The sequence below is a fragment of the Anas acuta genome, chromosome 13 (genome assembly GCF_963932015.1).
Source record: "Anas acuta chromosome 13, bAnaAcu1.1, whole genome shotgun sequence".
NCBI lineage: Eukaryota > Metazoa > Chordata > Aves > Anseriformes > Anatidae > Anas > Anas acuta.
The window spans coordinates 14,635,944-14,659,230 of NC_088991.1; the positions used below are offsets into that span (position 1 = coordinate 14,635,944).

A 23,287-nucleotide genomic window follows, 5' to 3' on the forward strand; every position below is an offset into this window, starting at 1 on the left:
CCTGCTTTGCAGAGTGTATATGTTTAATAAAGTGCATTCACTGATTTTGTGAAGATACTACACAAGGCTGAATGCTGAGTTTCATAGACGTATAGTGCTAAAATTGCCTTCCCTATTATAAAGATAAAAATATCTTTTTGTTCAAATGTTCTGCTTGCTTCTTTACAAATGAAGGAGTTAAATACTGAAAGGCAGGTGGATGCTGTAACTACTTTAGAAAAAGATGAATAGGGCTGATGGCTAAAGCTACAGGGAATCTATTGAAGGTCCAGATGCAGACATGGCTCTTACTCCACACACAGTTCAAAGTGGGGTGAAGCTGCCTGGGTAATTGGCTATGAAATAACTAACCTCTGGGAGAAAATTGCCCTTGTACTTAATTGCTTGTTTTCAGGGTAACGTAGCCACCTGGCTGATTAGTGCCCTTACCTATATTTACACCCACCCGAGTTTAAATGCAAGCACTATTGTTGGTCTGGCTGTATGCATTCATCGAGTGGCCCTAGTGGATTAAAGAAAATATGACCACCAAGGTCAGTTTTTCTTTCCATTCTTCTTTTATCTCTTTCTGAATCCCTATTTCTCACGTAAGAAGGGCAAATTCAATCCTAAAATAAATCCCCTATTTTTAACAGAACAGCAGTGGAATGAATTCGGTCCCACGTGTTTGTTTAGTTACAGTAAATACTTAAAGCAAGGAAGTAAAATCTAACATGCTACTGGAAGTCAGAAGGCAATGCAGGTGAATGAGTGGAAGGAAAGTGAAGTACTGAAACAGAGAAGGCAGATAATGGTGTTTTAGTAATGGAAATATTTGAGAACAGGTTGGATAAACATCTCTAAGATGACTTTGATCTATCAAGTAGCAGAAAGATACTTTTTTTGTATGTCCCCACTATGTAGTAACTTTTGTGTTCAACCTTTTAGCCAGTTAAACAAAAATATTTAAAAAACAACAATAATAAAAAACATTTTTCTGGAGGTAATCAAAACACTGGAGCAGGTCTCTGTCCCTGAAGGTATTCAGAACCTGACTGGACATAGACCTGGGTGACCTGATACAGATTACCCTGAGTTGAGCAAAGGGGTTGGAGTGGAGAATCTGTATAGATCACTCCATCCTCAGCCATTCCGTGCTTCTGTGAATATGTGACAAGGTATCGGATTATTTTTTGGCATTAACATAGTTTTACATTCCTCCTAGTTTTGTGCACTTGGGTAGGTGGTTAATTCATATGATTTCCTATGAGTAGCATTTTTAGCATTTCTATTCTGAACTTCAGACTCTCGATGTACACGCTTATAGTTGATACTGGTGGTGCTGTGTCCACAGTCAAACTGAAGCAACTACAAAAAAACCTTGCATCAGCCAGTATTAAGACTGCACCAGCACTGCTCTCCATGGCTCCTGTTTCAATCTGGAGTGCATTAATCCTTGGAGTTGATTCAGAAGTGTATTAGTACCACAGGGGTTAGAACCTGATTTTGGGTTGGTTTTGCTGCTGATGATTGACAGCATGCATGAACTCTAATCAGGAGTATATTGCCAGAGAAATATGTCTGAAAGTCTGCAATAGTGCGTGGTGTAGGCATCAGCAGCCAATTTGTAGCTGCTTTCTATAGATTTTTAGAGCAAAAAGGGACAGAAATCCCTGCCCACTCCCTCCCCCCCCCCCCCCCCCTTTTTTTTTTTGAAAAAGAATTAGGTGCCATATTTCTCATAAGAGAAATGTCTTTATATTCTAGATTTACACCTGGGTTTTGTCTGGCACCGTTGGGTGTATCTAAGAAAATACATTCTTAAGTTTTTTGTTTATGAAGATTTTGAATATAGGGATGTTGTAGATGTAGCTCAGGGTCTGTAATTAATTATTACTGAGAGAGTGATGTGGATCACAGAACAGGAAGCATTTCAATCTATTCTAAGTTCCAGGCAAAAGTCTGAAGACCTTCCAGTGACAGTGTGAATGTGGGAGTATTACTGCACCATCGTGTAATTTCCATACTCAGCTCCTGGAGTCGTGTTATTCTGCAAAGTCTTAGTTATCTTAAAAGAAAAAAGGCTTGTAATCACCCACTTGGAGAATAGTTCCAACTCAGAAGCACTCACAAATTTGAACACTAGTACAAAGGGAAAACAAGCTGCATGTAGGATTGTGTGATTTTTAAATTGGTGTCATGGTATTTTGACCTCCTGTATTTATTTGGCAGTGCTTTCTGTGGAAGTTGAGCAATGCTTTCTCTGGGACGTGGACCTCTTGTAACCGGTTGTGCCGAGCACCCTCAATGCCTATTGACTTCAGTGTTGGCTGATTAGCATCTCTTGAAATCTGGCCCTCTGCTGAGATGTTGTTCAATTTGTAGGAAGGGGAAGAAGTTGTGGCAGGAAGGTGTCAAAGGATAGTTTCTTCAGGCACTGCTTTCCCTGTCAATGCTTTGACAGCCCTGTTTCTACTGTTGCCTTGTTAGTGTTTTCAGTTCCCGTCTGTCATAGAAATGCTGATGTTTTCCGGCTTTTAGAGCCAGAAAGCTGCAGTTCACACCATCTTTACTGAGGTATGATACCTTGGCAACTTTAAGTCCGGAAGACAACCAGAGCAGGAATGTTACACAAGCTTGAACTGAGAGATCCATATGTGAATATAGAGTTACTAACTGTGCAGAGTTTATGGCCATTCCTTTGCTCTCAGGAGGTATCTTATTTATTGAGAAATAGCCTGATGGTATGTATGCCAGACAGGTGGTCACATGGAAGAAGTTATGGAATTGTTGATGGGAGCAAGCCCATGGGACAAAGTTTCTTGCACTTCACTTAGCCAGCTCAGAGTCTGGCACTTTGTCTAAGTCTGTCATCCAGGGTCCTTCAACCACTGGCTCAGTACCTCCAGAGAGAAATTCATCCCCCATTCTTTAGGTGGGAGACCTGCTGTATGTCTCTGTTAACTATGTAGAAAGATTAGCTTAGACATCTGTGTTTAAGCAGGCTAATATTAGGTGAGATTAACTCATCCTAAATAATTCTGCTGTCCTGCAGCTCTCTGACTGGTAGAGACTTCTACTTCTCAGTATGATACAGAAGAACTTACAGTCCTGGTTGAATTGGCAGTTTTGAAACAGTCTGGCTCTATTTTGAGGAGATCAGGTTTAAGTGAATGTTGCTACCATATGGAATCTGAATCTCTTATGCTCTAAATATTGTCAAGCAAACTTCTGTTTAAATTATAGTTCTATTTTTTCCTATGTGAATGACTGTCATTTTATTCTTTCCTTTACGCAGCTGAGATAAAGGGAAATGTAGACTTCTTTAACCAATAAAGATCACAGTGCATTAGAAGGTAAAGGGAAGTTAAATTGAAGGTTTATTGCAATAAAAAGGAGCAGGTCTGCAAGAATTGCGACAGGAGAATAGGATTAGCACATCACAACTTTGAGTGATAAGGACCTGACAAGGGTAATTTCCTTTACAATTTCATAGAAGGATATATATATATATATATCCATACACACAGAACTTGAACTTGAGAGATAACACAGACATAAAAATATACATAAAAATGGTGTGACAGGAAAAGATTATGTTAACAACTATTTCCTAGTCTGTAAAATATGGGGAAAGTGCATAAATTCATGGGCTGGAATGAGAAATTGTCTCCCTTAACTCCATTGTGTTATAATAAGGGCCTTCCAATTGTGTTAAAAATGGAGCCTTTAGAACCTTGCAACAAAAAGAGTTCATTTGTATTAAAGATTTGTTTAAGGGTGGACCTTTTAAATTGTTTGACCAATTTGCAGAAGATTTTAATATTCCTGGAGCTCAGTTTTCCTGTTTCCTTTGGATAAGACATGCTATTTGTGAATTAAAAAAAAAAAAAAAAGGTAAAGAAATGCAAATGTCACAGATTGAAAAATTGCTGTACAAAGAGATGTCTCACTAAATTGATTTCAAGGCTATATAGGACATTGTTAGTATTCTTAGACAAAGGCAAATTGGAAGCTAAAGAGAAAAAGGAGAGAAATTTAGATAAAGAACTTAATGTATAAGAATGGAAACAGACTGTTTAGTAAAATGGATTTCTATGAAAATAAGACATCAAACTCTTCATTTTAATTACTTCCTATTCAGAGGACATATTTATGTCCTGTTAAATTGCACAAATGTATAAAGAGGTTGTTGCTATACTATAACAGCAAGGTACTGCATAAGGGGTAACATATACATATACTTAGGTATTATAAGGAGATCAAACATTTTCAGATAAAGGTTTCAGGAATTCTGCTACGCAAAATGAGATGTTCAGGCATGTTTAAACTGAATCATAAAGCTTGTTAATTGCACCAGTGGAAGAGAGAGATTTCTTGTTTTGATTCAACTCAACAAATTCTTCCTGTGTTTAAACAGGAAGATGTTAGATTATAGGCTAGGCCAGAGAACAAAGATGGACTGTGTTATCTGTGGTAGAATATATAGTTTATCCTATGCCTTAGCATCCTATCTATTAAATATTCCACAAGAATGGTGGGACACAAGAAAATAAATTAACGCTTGTGAGACATAAAGTTTGAGCTCAGGTCAAAATGAAGGCCATATAGATATGTAGATGTTGGAGACACCGGGATATGACCAAGACATAGCATTTACTGAATGAAAAGAAGTGAAAATCTTGGTACTGCAAAGCTATTATTGTGGAAATTCTCAGGGGGTCAGTCCAATGAAATACTAAATAAGCACTGAAATAATCACTAAAAGGGCCTACAGCATTTTGAAACTTTTCTATGATGTCTCATTCAAGAATATCTTGATTCTGCATCGTCAAGAATGGGAGTTGGTGCTGTGATTGCTACAAAATGATTCACCTTTGTGACAGCTGGTAAGCCATTCCTATCACGAAAGGGCCTCTGGCTCACCAGGACAGAACAGGTCCTTTCTCCATTGCTGGTTATGTGGAGCAGCCCACGGTTTCTGCTGCAGATTCTCCCACAAGACAGAGGATGCCATCCTGCACAATGTGCTCTAGGTGATCCTGCTTGGCAGCACGGTCAGACTAGACGATATTCAGAGGTCCCCTCTAACCTCAACCATTCTGCGATTCTCTCTCTGACAAAGTGTCAGTCCCAGAAGGTTTAATGCAGTGATATGTTCTCTCTGCAGCTGTTTAGTTGTATGAGATGAAAACAGCCTTATTAAGCAAGGCAAATAGGTAGATTCTTCTACTTTTTAAATATGCTCCATGTTTATCTTTTTACTGGATATAGTAGTTGCAGTGGTGAAGATATACGCAGCTTACTCCTTCTACTTTGTGCCAAAAGCTTATCTCTCAGCTCTGAGGCTGTAAATCGCACATTCCATACATTCAGTGGGATATTTTGTGGCTGAGAATTTGGGTGACTAATGCCTGCAATGTGTGCAAATGGACAGCAGCAATGTGCCACAAGAATTGTAAGCAGCCTGGTCCCTCAGCAGGACATAGGTAGAGCTTTACCAGCTGGCCTCATGGATCAACATTGGGAATGCAGTTTTGGAGTGCTCTGTGCAATTCTGAGATCTGTCTGGTGGAAAGCTCAGTTTTGATTTGATATTTGCTGCCCATAATTTTCTTCTGATGAAATTACAACCCTATCAAGCATGTGCTTATTTTCACCCACCCAGTTCAGCAGATGATAGTACTTAAAAAAACTCCTGTAAAAATGAAAGGGGATATTTTTAATGTTGTATAAAGCTTGCTATTCTTCAGCTGTGGTTGACTTATTCTTCTCAGTCCTAAATAAATGTGTTTTCTTCCTCCTGACAAATAAACAAATGAATGGAAGACCAACAGTTTAGAGAAAGAAACAAAAGGGAGGACTTCAAATGTAGTTTTACTAATGAGTTAATCAGTATGTTTGAATGCTAATAAGCACAAGTTAGTAACTGGATCATCTACTTTCTATTGTCCACTGGGAAGCTACATTAAGGAAATTAATTCAAAATTCGTATTTAACTCACTTTTCTTATGATTTAATGTGCATATTTAAACCCGCCATGCAACAGTATCATTGGTGTCTGCTTTTTTATGCTTCCTTCCTCCATTAATAATTACTATTCTCTAATAAAAATTAGAGGATGGAGGAAATAATACTAATCATGAATTGTAGCGCTGTCATGCAAAGATCCTTGTTAGAGCCTGCAATCACATGTTGTTGTTTAAATAAATGCCTGTAATTCTTCCCTTTGCATCTGGAGTATCCATTTTCCCTCCATGACATCAGTCAAGCCTTTCTCTGTTGACTCACATCTCTTTTGTAAAAGAACTGGTCTTTATTTCTGAGGAGGAGTATCAGTGTTGCTGGGCTAAGGCAGGAAAGGAGAATCCAGCTGCTGTCAGGTACACTCACGGCCTTCAGAGAGGCCAGTCATTCCAATTACCTTCATTTAAAGCCAGTGAAGTGATGGCAGAAAAATGTTTGATAGTTATTCCTTCAAATCTGTTGCATAGGATCGCTGAGGAGGCTCTGGAGTACTCAGCAGAGCAGACAACAGACAACAGCCTGGAGAGCCAGAAGCTGCGTCTGTACAGCACTTTCCAGTCCTTGTGTTTTCTCCTTTGAGTCACTGGGATGCTGTTGTCATCTATGTAACCATGAGCAGGATGAGAAACATGAATCTGAGAAAGAGCTCATGCTGTACTAATAAGTAAGGTACCTGATTGCAGGAGATGAAGCAGAAAGAAATGCTCTCAGTACAAACCAACTTGCTGAAAGTGTGATCCCACTACGTGCATGGCAGCTGCACACAAAACCTCCTGACACGTCTCCTAGCTTGTTTTGCAATAGAAAACAGTTTGGCTTCCTATTAATTTTTGTAGTTACCATTAAAGGCAATACCACAACTAACGTTATATCAGGCCCAATTACACTAGTGCACTGCTTCTATTTTTTTTTTCTTTCATGCTGTGGCATTTCCTTTCCCTTGAAAACACTCTTTCACTCAGTCTAGCAATTAACTGCTTGAACAGTATAATAAGGAAGCAATTAAGAGGTGACAGAGAAAAATTAACACTCCATTTCACATTAAAGGCCAAGTGAGTATCCTGGCCATTGTGAGTTAAATGTGTCTTTGAAAACCTGTAGTTTGGATGTATTTTTCTTTTGAATAAGAAGCCAGCTCCATGTTTTTTTGTCTAGAGTCCCAATCTGAAAATGGATGATAACTAATTGGGTGCTGTCTGCTTAAACAGGCTGTATTAATTGCAGTTTGTTCTCCTGTAAGTGTCAAGGAAAACAAAATCTTTGTAATGTGTAGGCACAATGTACGCAGCCTTAATTTGAATATGCATGTACCAGAGCAAATAAAGCAAACTACTGGATGCAATGTTGCCATGGCAGGCAGTATTTGCATAATAAATAACAGCTATCATGAGACTTTCTTTATGAAGTTCTCTGCTGTGTTGTCAGCTATAAGAGCCTGCGATAAAGGAGCCAATATTGAGAAAGTAAGAGTGTGTTTTGCTTGCAAATGCAACACCCCAACCACAGTCATTGTTAAGCATACGTGATTCTGGTGTTGCCGACAAAACGTAATGGGTTGCATTGCTTTGCACACACGAGCACATGAACTGCGCAGGGAATCATACAAAATAACTCTCAATAAGTGTTTGTTTTTTTTTTGTTTGTTTGTTTTTTGTGAAGCCAACTTTTCCAAGGCTGTGCTTTGGAAAGCTGCAGGTTTGACACGAGGTTGTTAGCTTGGCCTGCTGCATCATATCGACCCGAGGTCCAACTTTGTGACAATCCAACAAGTGGGACACAGTGGAGAGGGTTTGAACAGTGCTGCTTTTTATTTTATAAGGGGTCTAACTCTCTAGTTGAGTTTCATGGAAGTTTTGATAGGGCTGTTGATAGGATCAGGATGCACAGATAGCTCTAGGACCTGTAGATGCTGTGAGATCACGTGCATGTTGCTACTGATTCTGATGGGACTGTGTCTCAGTCAGGGCTCAGTATCTGTGCCACCCCACAGAGCTCTAGCTTCAGAGCCTGTGGTTTCTGCTCTGTGTCTCTGACACGTCTCTTTCCTGCCAGGGCCCCAGTGCCAGAATGGGAGATGAGGACAACCTGCAGCTGTTTGCCTCAGTTCTGTGCCAAGGGAGTTCTGTCTTCCTTTGGATCAAGGCCTTTTGGAGGCTCTTGATGATGTTCTGTCCTTGCTACCTGGAATACAGACCCTTCAAGTAGAGCTGGTTGAATACATATATATTTAAATTTTATATTCAGCTGAAGGATTTCAAACCTCAGAGTGCAGCAAAACTTTCATGATCAAATCATAGAGCTTTGCGAAACTCTTTTGCTTTGGGGGTTCATTACAAATTGTAAGCACTGGTTCACTGGGGAGTCACTGAATATTGATAGTGAGCTTGGACTTGGTTTCAAGTGAATGTGTTGTGGAATTTGGTTTTAAAATCCATGACTTTGATGCAATACAGGCTGAAAGAGAGAGGTTTCAGCTAGATTTTAGCTTGAGCTTTTTATTTTCTCTTTGTTGAAATGAACAGGAAACGTGGATGAAGGCAGTCATTGCTTCCAAATATTAGGGAGAGCAAAGGGAAGGTCTGAGGTAGAATGTAAGACAGGGCTTTAGGATGAAATTAAAGATAATAAATCCATAGCTGAGACTGTGTGCTTGGAGGTCAGTAAGGGTGGAGAAATATGGCTTGCTGGCATGGTGGAGAGAGCATGATGGAGGTAAAGGAGATGACCACTTTGAGAAGAAGACTCACTACATCTGAAACACATGCAGCTGAGGGCAACCAGCCTGTTCACGGGTGAGCAATCAAAGCTGACATTTAGTTCTGAAAATGGGGAGAGGATACTGACTTATACACTAATATAATCAGCCTTTGACCTGGACACTTTGTTCCTCTTTGGTTGTAAGCAAAAGCCTTTCTGTTCCTGTGCAAGACAGCTACTCTGAGGCTTTCCAGACTCATGGAAAGCAAAGCACCAAGTTCTGGAAAATATAAAACAAACAGAAAAAAAACAATCTGTCAAGGTTTGTATGCATGGATTTAATAAGCCTTGATTAGAATTTTATTTGAGATGGTAGATGTGACTTGAATGACAAGGGGATTGAGTCAAGTTGTAACACCAGTAGAGGTATTTTGATTTCAGTCATTTCTTTTAAATGCTTTTAGGTGGGATTTAAATAACTGTTTAGTCACATGAGACCTCCCATCCCATCCTTTTCCAAAATTTGAAAAAGGATGAGGCTGATAGTACTGAATATCTGGTAACACTGTTCTGATGTGGGGATTAGCAGAGAACTATAATTTGTATAATTTCTTTGACTTTTCCATAAATTACTGAGAAATGAAACAATGCAGAAATTCATGGGAGGCTTTTTGGATCATGCTACAAATTACTAATATGCAGCAAAATTTACTGTGTCCCTTATCTTGGTTGACTTTTGGAATCAGCATAGGTTTTTCAACTTTATTTTTCTATATTTGTTATATTTACTTAAAGATGTAGTTTATTCCCCTTATTTTTATTCTCTTTATTCATTTAATAAAGTGTAAGGAATAAGCTGGCTATCTGTAGATATGTTAGAAGTAACCCACCATTTTCAGGTTTTCTTTTGGTCTGAATATCAGAAATTATACCTTTATCTGGACGTATTTTTTAGCTAATGGATGGATCATGTAATATCTATAGTACTTAATATCTTCTCCTAAATAGAAAAGGAAAAAATCTCTTCAAACAAGCAACCCTAGATCTCATACAACAGCACAGCATGTGTCAATTCACACTGTGTCATGTGACATGAAACTACTTAATACAACCTGACTTGGAGTGACATTTGTATTGCCCATACCATAGAATAAAAAAAATAACACTTACTTTCACAAGTGAGTAATTATCTTTTCCAGTTGATGGTATTTTGCTATTTGCAGGTCAAAATGAAAAACAGGTAAGGGTTAGTAAGCTACCTTGAAAAGAAATATTACAGTAGGGAAGAGATTTGATAAGGCCTTAACCACACTGGCAATATGAGCAAAAGAAATGGTTCTGTTCATGAAAGGATCACTCTGTCTTTAGATGTGATGTGAACTAAAGCAGGGGGAAATCCAGAGAGGGAATGTTAGCTTTTGAACAACAGGCTTGTGAGCTAAAAGGATTTTAATTAAGGCTAAAGGACAAATTTAAGGAATGGAGAGAAGATCTTATGTATTGCTAAAGACTGAAGGCACATTCATCTTCTCCATTTAATCCCACACATCAGATTGTTAATGCAGAGACACCCCAAAGATGTTAAGATCATTAAGCAAAAGCAACCAAGGCTGAATGCTCTCTTCCCCACTGTGCTGTCTGTTCATTTTGCCTGGTGAGACTATAGTTCTCAGGTGCATCCTTACACTGAAGACACGGAAATTTATAGCTTATTCATAATGATTCTAATTTGATTTATGGTTAAGAACTGTGAGTCCTACGGATGCTGTATAAGAAAGTGGCTTGGAGTAGCTTACTAGCAGTGAGAGTCATCTCAGGTACTTTTTCTGCTCACAAAATCTCCAGTCCTGTAGTTTTTTCTAGGTAGACTGGATCTTCATCTTACCCACAGATGTGTAGTGGCATCTAAGTGTAGTTGTCTGCATGTACAGGTCATTGTGTTTCAGCTGCTCTTAAAGCAACCCCTCATTGTTTGTTTCTAAAACCCTTCTGTAATGCAGGTGTGTGCCAGCTCGCAAAGCTCCTCCATCATTCTCAATTTGCATGTGATGCTGTAGGACATTTTGCATGAACACTTTTCTGTAACCCAGGAACTGCAAGTGGATGTTACTTTCCAAAAATAGCTGTGGAAAAGAAGCTGATAATTGGGAAGAAAGATGGCAAAAACATCCTGCCATGGTCACCTTTGCTGCAAGAAGTTGTGTGGAGGGCAGTAAATAGCTCCATTTTGCACAAAACCAGGTGAATTCTGCCAGCCACCTGGGTGACTGTTTCTTGGAGGGACTCTCCTCCTCTTGTAGTATCTCAAGCCCTGCAAAGGCAAGAAATCCATTAGCACTGTCCTTTAAGAGATCCTTTTGGATGCAACCTTGTAACCTCACCAGTTTCTACAGAGTTGTACAGTTCAGAGCAAAATTGCACCTTGTCTAATCTTCTGGTGCTTGGGCGTTTCTTTGATTCCAAAGTACTGCTGAGACATTGGAAATATTCACTGTAAATTTATTTTAGCTATTTTCACAGTGTTTTTTTTTTTTTTTTTTTTTTTCCCAAAGCTTACAAAAATAAGTTTGCAGTGAATATTCCTTGTCCTTGTTTTTTGCCATGGCCCCATGCTGCCACTGCCATGGCAACCACAAAATCTGGTCTACTAGTGATGTCTCAGTCTTGGCAGTGCATCTGTCCAATACTGGAGCTGCTTCTTCCTATTTCCTAGCCCATTTGCAGTGACTGGAGATGGCTGCAGGTGCCCTCTCTCCTCATCACCCCACTTCAGTCCAGAGGAATATTCACATTTCTTCTCTGTGAAATTTGTGCAAGGGAAGAATGACAGAGTAGTTAGGGTCTGGTGCTAGTTAGTGCTTCTTCAGGTAATGTTTGGGAGGGGCTGGATGTTACTTTGTGGACATGCTTGTCTGGTGACTGATATACGTTATTTCTCATTGAAAATGGACAGTTTCAATGACTCTAAATCAAATTTTGAATGTTGCAATACACTTCATGTATACTGTAGGTCTTTTATACAGAGGGGAAGAAAGGACATATGAAATCTTAGAAATGAACATAACATAACAATTTTTCAAACTGTTGTGAAATGAGGATCTATGAATTTGTTGATCTCCCCTGAAGACCTGAGTGCAATAAAGGCAGGAATCATGCTGACTCAGGCAGAAGTGAGGAACATGTTCAAGTTGAAGGCAAATGGTTTTGCTGCACAATCCAGGGATATAGGCTGGATGAGCTCAGCTGTCACTCAGCACGTTAATCCCTCAAATCTTTAGCTCTTGAGGATTAATTTCTCTAAATATTGTGCCAAATATAATAGTCTCTCTATCTCTCACACTATTCGATGTGTATGAACTACAAGGAGCCTTTTGTCTCCCTAATAGGATTCAATCCTAATTCTGAAATCATAAAGCATGAGCTTAAAATATAATAACTAAAAAAATAATAATACAGATTTTCCATGATATAGGTAGAGGTAGACAGGTACCAGCTGGACAGTTGTAAAGCCCTGATTCTGTGTTGTTCTCCTGCCCTTTAGACCAGTCCTATAGCAGGAACAGGACAGATAACAATCAGTGCTAATAATTTTACTGGTAGCAATACTTTCAGATGAATTTGTGTGTGTGTGTGTGTGTGTGTGTAGAGTTATTAGGGCTTTCTGTTCTCTTGGGAATGGCCTATTACTGCTGGGGCATGCAGCTGGAGAGCTGATCCTGTGCTCTTCCACTCCCTTACACTACCAGCTCTTCAGCTGCAGGGAACCAGGGTCTTTGGATGGGGTTTTGGGTCCACAGGGCCATAGGACTGAATGCTGATATCCTTACTCTTTTCTGCTGTGTTACTGCTGTCTGGGCTGGGAAGTCAGAAACAGCTGGTGGAAGCAAGTAGCAAACAAGACAATTTTTCATGTCAGAACATCTAGAATTGTCTCTCGGCATTTGTGATTTTATGAAATAACTATTGTTATTTTCCCTTCCTATCCTGTATCCCTAACAGCACCTGCAGATGGCAAATTGTAACCAATTGCACTCTTATTCTAACGTGGGCTGTATTGATTTCCTGGACACTGCTCTGGGTATGTCTGAGATAACTTGCTTCAAACTGTTCTTTTCACTTGGCACCAAGAATCAGTGTGCGGTGTGTTGAAATGAACATGAATTAGAGCAGAAGGCCTGTGATGTGATGGGTGACAGACTGCTGCTTGCTGTGAAGCTGGCAAAATTTGCAGTGTACTGGGAGCAGAGGTAGAGGTGTACATGTATGTCAACAGCCTTCTGCTGAAGTTTCTTGCTAGAACCTTTGCTCTGAGCCCGTGTCAAATCCCTCCTTGCACAGCCATGTACTCAGCCTGTGCTGAGAGCTCATGCTTGTGGGTCACAGTGCTACTCTCCTCACAGGCCCTCTCCTCAGTAATTTCTACCTAGATGTAAGACACAGTTAGGTACTTTTATTATTATTTATCCCTGATATATATATATGCCTGCATACGTGTTGTTTTATCCAGTTTATCTTCTGGTCTGTTTTATTCCTCTTTGACATTGCCCACATCCACTGCCACTGTGGGACTCTTCCAAAAAAACCTTGCTCATTGTTGATACCCTGTTACAGTGGGGGTTTCAAGCATTTATTTTTGTCAGGTTAGTATCCTTTTGTGCAATTTTCTGCCAGGCTGTCTTGATGAATTTTTGGATTACAAACTAGGAAAACACCCTGTGATACCAAGTCAAATAGTTGATGAAACATTTTCTGTAAGAAAATTGCAGATCACTACACAAAAACATGTCCACAAAAATGAGTAGATTTCAAATAATCTAACCAATCTGGGAGCAAATTAGGGGAAAAAAAAAAGTGAAAAAGTGGCAATAAACAAGTTTAATTTCTTTAACCCTAAAGGACCATTTGTTTTGAAATATTAGTTATTTTATGTTTTCTGAGAAGTCAAACTTGAGATAAAGCATTCTGCTTTTATGACTCCAAATCATTTTAAGTTACTGAGTACTCTTCTTGCTGTGTTAAGCTTTCCCTCACATTTTGGGATGGCAAAGAATCTATAAATAAATAAATAAATAAAAATTAGGTTATTAACATGTTTCCATGTCAGAATGACTTAAATCCAGGATATTAACATTTTCATTATAGCAGTCAAACATGTAATTTTACTCCCAGTGACAATGAATTATCTTTAAAGTTGCGAAGTGGAAAAAAAACCTTTAAATTTGGAGTCAGGTAAGATTTTCATACTTTTTCTTTTAGGTGAAAGTGAGTACGGAAATACAGGGATTCTGGCTGTAAATGCTTTTGCTGCTGTAGTTCCTAGCAATCTGAGAATACGTGGCTATCTTTTTGTAAAACAGATCAAGTGAGATTTTGAAGTAAAAAGGTCTTCATGGTGGGACGTTAATTAGATTATTTGGAAAAGACAGCTGATTTTTTTTTTTTTGTCTGTCAGCACCCTAGTAAATACAGAAAACCTGTTACTGTATGTTTGTTAGAATTATAACAAGATCATGTATGTAGAAATTGTTGAAGTCAGCAAATATAAGAAAGTAAGCAGGCTGTTTTTAAGGTGAGATTAATTAACCATTGAAATAGCTTCTCAAGGGGCACATTACCTTTTCCACCACTGAAAGTTCTTAACTCAAGGTGGGATGCCTACAAAAATGCTGAAACAGTAGAAATTGTTTGACTAAATCTAAGCGTGTTATGGAGGAGTTCAGTTTGGAGGGGACTGCAACATTCTCCTTTGGCTTTGGCATCTGTGGGTCCAGGCTTCGTGGAACAGGTAAGGCTCTGGTCTGTAAGCTGAAACGTGGGGAAGCAGAGACTTTGAACAATGTGTGGGGTACAGAAGATGCAGTGTAGGGACATGCGGTTGCATGCAGATGGAGCACAGTGGGGCACCGTGAGCTCCAGCTGGAGTAAAACACATCCGGGCAGGCTGCTGGGATGGGGAAGGCTTTGCCCCATGGTTTGCACTTGTCTGTTTTTCCTTATCCTTTCCTGTTGCTCCCATGCGTTTGAGCGACTGTTGTTTGTAAACCTGCTGTTAAATTCTGCTACCACTGAACCCGTATTAACCTGAAGGCATTAGAGAAATCAGTTGGAAAGCTCAAAACATTCTTGAAGGTCAGGAAAAAGAGCCTTATGAACGACAAAGAAGAAAATAGGAGTCAATGAGACATGATTGTAGAGGAAAAATGTTCTCTCTTACACAATCCAGTGACTGAGGAAATTCCCCAGAGGAAGGAGAATAAGGTGCTCCCATGTGACTGTGAATGACAGCTTTTTCATGCACTGTGGCTTGACAGTTGCATTTTCCCTCCTGAGAAGCAAGTGAGAAAGAGGAGACTGACCCTTTTCTCAGAACATTAATGCTCGCTCACATCCCAGCTCTTCTCCATTTCCGTGTTCTCCATTTCAAGTCTGAATCTTCCTCTGCTCCCGTTGAGTCCTGCATCTGTCTGTTCCACAATGAGATTTGAATCAATAAGGGACCAGGGCAAAGAGGAGAGCCTTGAGCAGAAGGACAACAGCCCCTCTATCATTATCACTCAGAGAGATGGAGCAGTAACATGCCAGGGCCACCACAGCTCTCTGTCCCTCTGCTTCATGAGGCTGCAGTGTCTGATGCTGGGAGGTTTGCCTTCCCCTGTGTGTATTTACACATCTGCAGGGTTCAGGCCTTTCTGACAGTCCCCAGCCTGTTCTTTGTATTCCATTTGCTGTCACTCTGTCCCATGTGAAAACAGGATTTATCCTGCCTAATATCTGCTATGGTATTTTTATATTTTCTTCTGATGTCTAAGGATGAAAAAGGTATCTAACAGGACACCATATGGATTGTAGCAGGCTAAATATAATATGCAACTTTTAAGAGCATATGAAGCCCCTTAGGCATCCGTTATGCAATCTCAAAACAAGGTTTGGTGGGATAGCTCACATTGGTTTCTTGGGGATTACAGCTTCTTAGCAGAGAAATCCCCAGATGCACTGCCTCTTTCCCTTGGCTGTCTAGTTTAGCATCTTGTTTGCTTTTGTCTCATATTCTTCCTCTTTTTTTTTTTCTTTTTTTTTCTTTTTTTTTCTTTTTCTTTCAGTGAGCCTTACTGACTTTCCTGATGGGTTTCCTGAAGCTCTGTTGCCCAATTCATGGTTTATGGTTTGTGAGGTGAGTGGAGTGCTGCAATGGGGATGTTGGTGCAAGTCTCTCCCTTACTCCTGTAATGCTCTTCTCTGCATTTATCTTCATGGGGTAATGGATGAAAACTAGAAGCTTTCCTTGCAGGTCTCATGAAGGCCTTGATCTTTGTCTTTTTTTCAACTCCAGCCCTGTAAACCTTCTAAGCTAACCTTGCGGCTGCATCCTGCTAGGCTCTCCCAGACAGGTCAATCTCATTTCTACTTTTGATTGTTACAGTTTAAAGATAGAATTTCCCTTTCTTGCTTCACAGCATTCAAATGCTAATTAGATTCCTTAAATGTCTAGGAAGTTATCCCAGTTTACACATATATGGTTTATTAACTCATGCTCATTTCAAACCTTCTCTTTGATGTAGGCTAATGGAATTATTCTTTTAGAATCACTTTAAAAGGTGACTCCTCTTTCTTTCTTGCTGGATGACGTTTCTCTGAGGCACATTTGCGACAGTTTGCATTTGGAAAAAATATTTGCTTTTCCATGGGCTACTGTTGAGCAGTGTTGGACTTCCATACAAGAGAAAAACAGTTGTTTTCTATTTGCAGTAACTTTTTCAAGTTCACACTTCTACTCTTTGTTGAAACAATATTTATTTTCTCTCTCTTTTCTGTAGCCGTGCATCTAATAAGACAGCACAGACAAGGTTTGCAAAAATACATCTGCCTAGAGAATATGATCATGTGAGCCAGCTTTGTTTCCAGATGTTTTCTTGTCATTAGCTTTTAATTTCAGCAACTACCTGCTTGTGCCTCTCCTCTTTTTTCCCCACCTCAGGTATTTTGTGCTGTTATCGTGATTGTCAGTTCTGTTCTGCTTGAAAGGTTTCAGTATATGTTGCCATGGTTACAGGTGCCAGAATTGGAAATAAATGAAGGGGGTATCAAGGCACCGTTGTGACTCTGATGGAGGCTTAGCACTAAGATGTTAGCTATTACTTCGCTGGATTCCACGTTATTTGATGATGGATCCATTTTAATAGAATATTTAAATGCTTGTGTGAATATAGATTGCACTAAAATGGAATTATGCAGAACTGGATTTAAAATATTTTTTTAAAAAACTTTTTTTAAAAAATATTTTTCTTTATTTTTTTTGAGTGCATAGCTTTTGGGACAGTCTGCAACTAAATATACAGTGTGTGTCTAAACATGTCCTACTGCGTGAATGGTATGAGCATGTTTGATTCTGTCTACCACTGGAGTATTGTTGGGTATTAAGTATATTTCTTCCTAAAAGTTCAAAGAGAGAACAGAAAAACTTTTTTAGGAAATAGCTGCCTCAGAACAGTTTCCTGTAGAGAAAAGGAAGACATTTGGAAATTAGGTGCTTGCTCTTCTATTGTCTGTGTAGTGGTCACACATGCTTCTGAAAGCTTGCAGGAGGCTCATGGTGAAGATGACATGAGGTTTTCTGCAAAACCTGTTTCTTCTTCCGTTTCTCATTTTATAGATTTGAGACTTAATTTGAAGCCCATCAAAGTCAATGGAGAAATTACTAATGACAACACTGAAATTTCAATTGAATCTTTGGTCAGTTTTTTGGCAACCTTTTTTCCCCACATTGTTCAAAATGATATTAGTCTGCTTTAAGTCCTTTTCCTATCAGATTGTCTCAGTCCGTCCTGCACGCTCTGCATCCATGGGTAATGTGTTTCATGTGTTGCTTAACCAAGAGAATGGGCAAAATGCCAAAGCACTGTTAAATGTTTAAAATGGATGGTAGCATATCATGCTTGTTCTGAAGAAAGTTCCCATTTTCCTTTCCTAGAGAAGAGATGGAGTTTCCTTTATTGGTGATATCTAAATCAAGCTGAAAAGCTCTTGCTCATGTAAAAGGAAATTGTGTCTGCAAGAGTGTATGTACATACATATATTTATGAGTACATATAGTTAGTTATATGTGTATTAATAACATCTTTATATTTTTAAAGGAGCTTTAAAATTAAGCTGTGGCTTTCTAGTTTCAGAAATTTTATTTCTGAAGCCAATAGAAAGAGGGCAAACAGTGTGGTATCCTTATAGTGGTGATTAGTGATTGTAATTGAAAGATAATCATAACATGACATTCTACCAAAGGTTGAGGTTTTTATAGTAACTGAATTTATCACCTGTAAAATGCAGAAAACTGGAACAAGTGAAAGCAGTCACTCTTCATCTTTTTCCCTAATTTTTATCTTCACTTCTTATTAACACTTCTTCTAGCCAAATTGCTCAAAAAGAGCTATTTTACCTCTAGCTGTTGTTATTAATCTTTTGGAATAGCTTTGATAATGCTGTTTTAAACATGGAACCTAGGAAAAATAATCCTCCGCAAAATGCAGAACTTGCATTTACCCTCATCAGAGTGTTGCATTTTGTGATCTGATAAACTATATGGAAAGGCAGTGATGCCTTTTATGACCTTTTTCAGGTGACTTTCTGTCCCACTTGGGCATAAAGCAGTTGGATGTGGCTGTCTGGAAAAGGAGGGTTTAGGCAGTGGAGTGAGTAAGCTAAAGGGAGGAAAGCTTGGAGAATGGGTTATTATATTCTTATTTTCTCTTCATTAATGGATGCAGATACTAAAAGGAAATTAAGATCTAAACCCTCAAAATCACAGGTGCTTGTAAAAAAAAAAAAGGGGGGGGGGGGGGGTTGGGACACAAAACAACATAGAGCTTTGTTGCAGAGCCATGAAAACCACGTCTGGTGGTCAGAGCATTTCAGAGTCCATAGGTACCAAGCTTTTCACTAGTGCAGCCAGTTAGACATGTAACATTCAACTTAGTAATTATGGTGAGATCACCTTTTGTGTACCTTGTGGCATTTCGAGAAGGTCTGTGGCTATGCTGTTTCAACTGCCTGAACTAGCTCATACAGAGTAGCCAGGGTAACTCTGTGCAGCACTGAAATATGCTTTGCAGCCACCCCCTCAATGCTCTGCTCATATTTGTGAATTCTGCTCCACCAGCTGGATACCTAAAAGCTAAGCGCTTAAAAGCCTGTGTCCCTTTGTCAATCTAGGCCTAAATTTTTAACTCTATATACTGCAGAGACTTTGTCTGGGAGAAGCTAGGGAAAGCAGTAACTGCTTTGTTTGAGCACTTGCATTGTATAAGCACTCACCAAACACAAAACTTCCACAAAACAGAGCATCATATTTTCCTGTGATTTTGCAGTTGCCTGTCATTAGGCTGGGGGACATACATGAACACAAGATAAAAGGAGCTGCATCGAAATCAGTGTTTACATGAACTCTGTAAACAAAGCAGTGTCTGCTTGGCTTGCTGCAGTGTTTCCAATTCATTGCGACACCTAATTGTTGTCAAACTGTTGTGTTTTCCTTGACACTGAATATAATTTGCAGGGAGAGATAAGTGTAACACCCATTCATCTCCTGATGAATGAGCAGATCTGCTGTTTTATCCTTGACTTTAAAATTTTGACTATGGTTCGTACCTGGTAAAAATAATCTCGTGGAAATTGTGTTTTCTGTGCTAAGTCTGGGAATTATTGCTGCACAGGACAACAACGACCACTAGTGGCTGAAGATAAATTTTCCAAAATTGCTAAAACTGGAAGAGAAAAACTGCTCATCCAATACACTAAATTACTGCCACACATGACAATGGATGGATTTTGTGTGTTAAGACTTAAAAGCACATCAGTGTTTCGTAACATGCACATGCTCTGCTTACTGCTGTGATTTGTTTCCTTCTTTCCAGGACTGCTCCAGCCCTCCAATGTGTCCCTGAGTTGGCTGCTTGCTGTCTGGTCAGTATTAATGCAGATCACTTCATGTCCACTTCTCCCTCCAGGTCATGCTGTTTTGCCCTTACTTAATTCTTTATCAGTTCAGCTCCTGTGTTCATGCATGTTGCACTCACAATGCAAGGTCTTCAGCAGCAGAGTGGCTTCCAGCGACAGCCTCAGTACAGAGAATCCAGACCTCGCTTCCCACGTAGGTATACCGCATCAGCCCTCTCTTTTGCACTTACTGCTTCTCCTGTTGGTTAGAATCTTCTGTCACTTGTCTTTCATGCACTTTTAAATTGGTTAATTACTTTCTCCATATGCTAACACACACTAGAGAGCCAGTTATTAGCAATACCACATGTTCAGTTCACTCTACACATCTTTAAATGCTATATTTAGGCATTTTCTAGTCTCCATGTCTTCCTTGTACAATACCACAGGTGTCTCATGTAGACCTTTTGTTAGTTCTTTAATGGGCTGTAGGCATCCTGCTCGTTAGTCTATTATCTAACTGCTCATCATCCATGCTCACAGGCTCCCCATGATTTCCCTTGTACAGCTACAATAATTATGCACCATTTTTTCCTTGCTAAGGAAATGCTCTGCTACTCTGTAGTGTTTCATGGACAGATGCAGGCTGCAAAATGTTACAAGGACTGTGTTTCCTGGCCAGGCACCGCCTTACCCTCTGCCTGCTTTGCATTATGAATGACATTTGCAGTGAAACTGAGTCCATCGTAGCATGCAGTCAGCTCTGTGGAGGTGAAGGGACCACAGAGCATCCAATCCCTTTTGCATTGCACTTAAATGAGTGCAAACAGTACAGGGCAATGGGAATCGGGCTTTATAAATCCCAACCTCAAAGTATTATTCATGCGCCCCCCTACTCCCATTTCTAAAATCGCTGTGCTATTTTGCAGTGGTTGTTGCAGTACCAATTGGCAGAGGAAGGTGGCACAGGAGGAAGGGGAATCAGAGAGGCACGTTAATGCCTAAACTGCTGCAGTTTGGGCACTGCTTCTCTTGAAGCCCACGTAAACTTAGTAAAAACAGAGGAAAATGGTGCCGTTTGTGTGTAAAACATTTATGGTAGAATAAAATACAGATAATATAGTAGTACATGCAGAATTTGTGTTTTCTCTCTAACTTTTTGTAAGCCTTTTGTATTTCCTGTTATTAGTCCAAATAACAGCTTAAAACTCAGTTTTCCACTGTTGAATTGACGTGCTGGGGGGGCTGCAGCAAGAGCAGGAAAGTCATTTGATCCACAGCAGAGCTGATTTCCCCCATCCATGCAAATGTGTGCAAGTCACATTATTGTTAATGAGCTGCAGGCGTGATTGGAAGGGGAATGTACTCCATGGCTTACTTTACGAGCCAGTGTGTAGTTATTGTTCTGAATGGTCTCTGCAATGTGTAGTTGAAACCAAGCCAGGGGCAGGGTGCCAAAAGAAAGGGGAAAAATACTTAAGGCAGACAGTTTGCCAGTAGCTTAGCAGCTGTCAACTAGTTGTTCCAGGAAGATATAAATATTTAAGATTAATGATACCTGGCTCTTACTCTCTTACTGTGTGTATAATGTATAACAGCATGTGTATAACTATACAATGCATGTGTTGTATTTAAAGGATATAATTGTTAATTTAGACTGCTCACCATTGTAAGGAAAAATAAAAAGATAGGCTGAACACTAAATGCTAAAGCTACATCTTTTATTTATAAGAAAAGTTCTTTGTTTCCAGATAACCATGGTGAAAGGTAAGGTGGTTGGGAACTTGGGCTCTGGAGCTCTGCACTGATTTCTCCTGTGGGGAGACTCCTTTCCAGGAAGCATCAAATTGCCTTTTTTTTTTTTTTTTTTTTTTAACAGTAAAACTTGCATTTAGACCCCCCAAAAAACTATTTAAGGTGTTAATACCAAGCCATGTACATAATTTCTACTGAAAGAGACGGAAGGGGAATATTTTCCTCCCTAAGGGGACTATTAGGATATGTGATAAGGAGCTATACCCATCAGCAGGGAATCATATCTAGAACTAAAATAAAATTTTGGGAATTTCCCCTTATCCTCCTTTGGTTTTAATTGAAATACATATTTTAAACAGTTTCCACATTTTTTTCAACTGTTCCACATCTTCTGGTCAGAAGACAGAAAGAAAAATCACAAAAAAATTAATGAAAATTTTCCTTCTGTCTGTAAAGCCAGTTACTGTTGCCAGGAGAAGCTGGAATACTTTGCTTTTTGAGAGTACAGGAGGTGATTCACCCATTGCCTAATCTCTATTGTTTGATTTATGGGTTGATTGTTCTTGGACCAACCAAAAGAAGGAAAAAATGTATTCTTCCTTGTGGGAAGACTCCAAAATCTTGAAATGGGCACAGATTTCTGGTTCTTTGTTAGCGTGGCGAGCCTTGGGTAATGTTCACACTCAAGCAGCCTTCTGGGATGGACATGATGATGTTAGCTGGCTCTCCAAATATCCCACCTGTGCTGGAGAAAGTAGGTCACAAATTCTGGACTCAAGAAAAGTCAACAGCTTTGGAACAGCTGATGTGGCCTTTATATCTCTGTACCTTCAGGAACTCCTTTTTGCTTTCCCAGAGCATTTGAACAAATATATTCACTGAGATCATAAGGTTCTTGAGGTCATGTCTGAAGCCACAGGCAGGACTGGGATGCCTGTTACACCAGTAAATCATTTCTGCTTCCTTCTCCGTCATGGTCTGGGAATGAACAACACCATGTGGCTCATCACAGGTCTCTACAGCTTCAGTGCCACAGTTGCTGAGTGCAGGCGCTTCTCCCAAAGTGCCAAACCATTTCAGATGGCTTCTTCTAGGAAACTGTGATGCACTTGTGGGCATTTCATAAATGTAAAGAAAAGAAAAAATAATTGAATAATCAGCCAAGTGTGAATTACGTGCTGGGAGCTATTGATTCAGCCACAGAAAACTGTCCGTACCCTGGGAGGAGTGTGACCTGTCTCACTATCACATCCAGAAAGAAATATGCTTTTCCATTTTAAACACTTTTACAAGTTCAGTTCTTCTACCCTTCTTCCTGCTTGTGTTATACTTTTTGTCTTATACCCAGCACAAGTTTGGTCATTTCAACTGCTTGTTAGTAGGTGGCAGTCTCGATCAAGTTTTGAAACACAATGAAATGTCTCTCCTTCCTTCCTAGGCGAGCCCTGAAAATGGTGCAAACCTCCTGCTAAGGACAGGCTGCTTGGGCCAGAGGGAGTCCTACTCTCACTTTCCTATAGCAGTATGTATGTAGTATACTGCCAGCAAAACTCACATGAGGACTTCTGTGGTCTCATTTCCTCCTGGAATGTGACTTGTAACCATACCTGTGAAAATTGTTCTCATTGAGCACAGTGATCAACTAGTTGTAGACATTAATGCTCTTCTGCAGTTATGGAGTAAATGGTGCAGTTCAGGTGGTGTAATTGCCCTTGCAGCCTGGCCTCGCACCCATGGGGCCGTGTTGGAGTTGTGTCTGAAAATCCTGTTAAGTGACTGTCCAGACCAAACAGGAAAGGGGAAGCGCAGGGCATGGGGAAAGCGGGGCCTTCTGGGGCCCCGTGAATGCTGCTGGCGCACAGCCAACGAGGTGCTAATTTACTACAGTTATTTCCCAGAAGCA

General features: G+C 39.7%; 1 long non-coding RNA gene across 1 annotated transcript; it reads left to right on the plus strand.

Moving 5' to 3' along the window:
* The first annotated feature begins 473 nt into the window (after positions 1-473).
* Positions 474-21,333, plus strand: LOC137863720 (uncharacterized). Its single transcript, XR_011101076.1, has 4 exons — positions 474-533; positions 19,608-19,656; positions 19,737-19,843; positions 20,559-21,333. It is a non-coding gene; the product is annotated as an uncharacterized lncRNA (long non-coding RNA).
* The last annotated feature ends 1,954 nt before the right edge of the window (positions 21,334-23,287 follow it).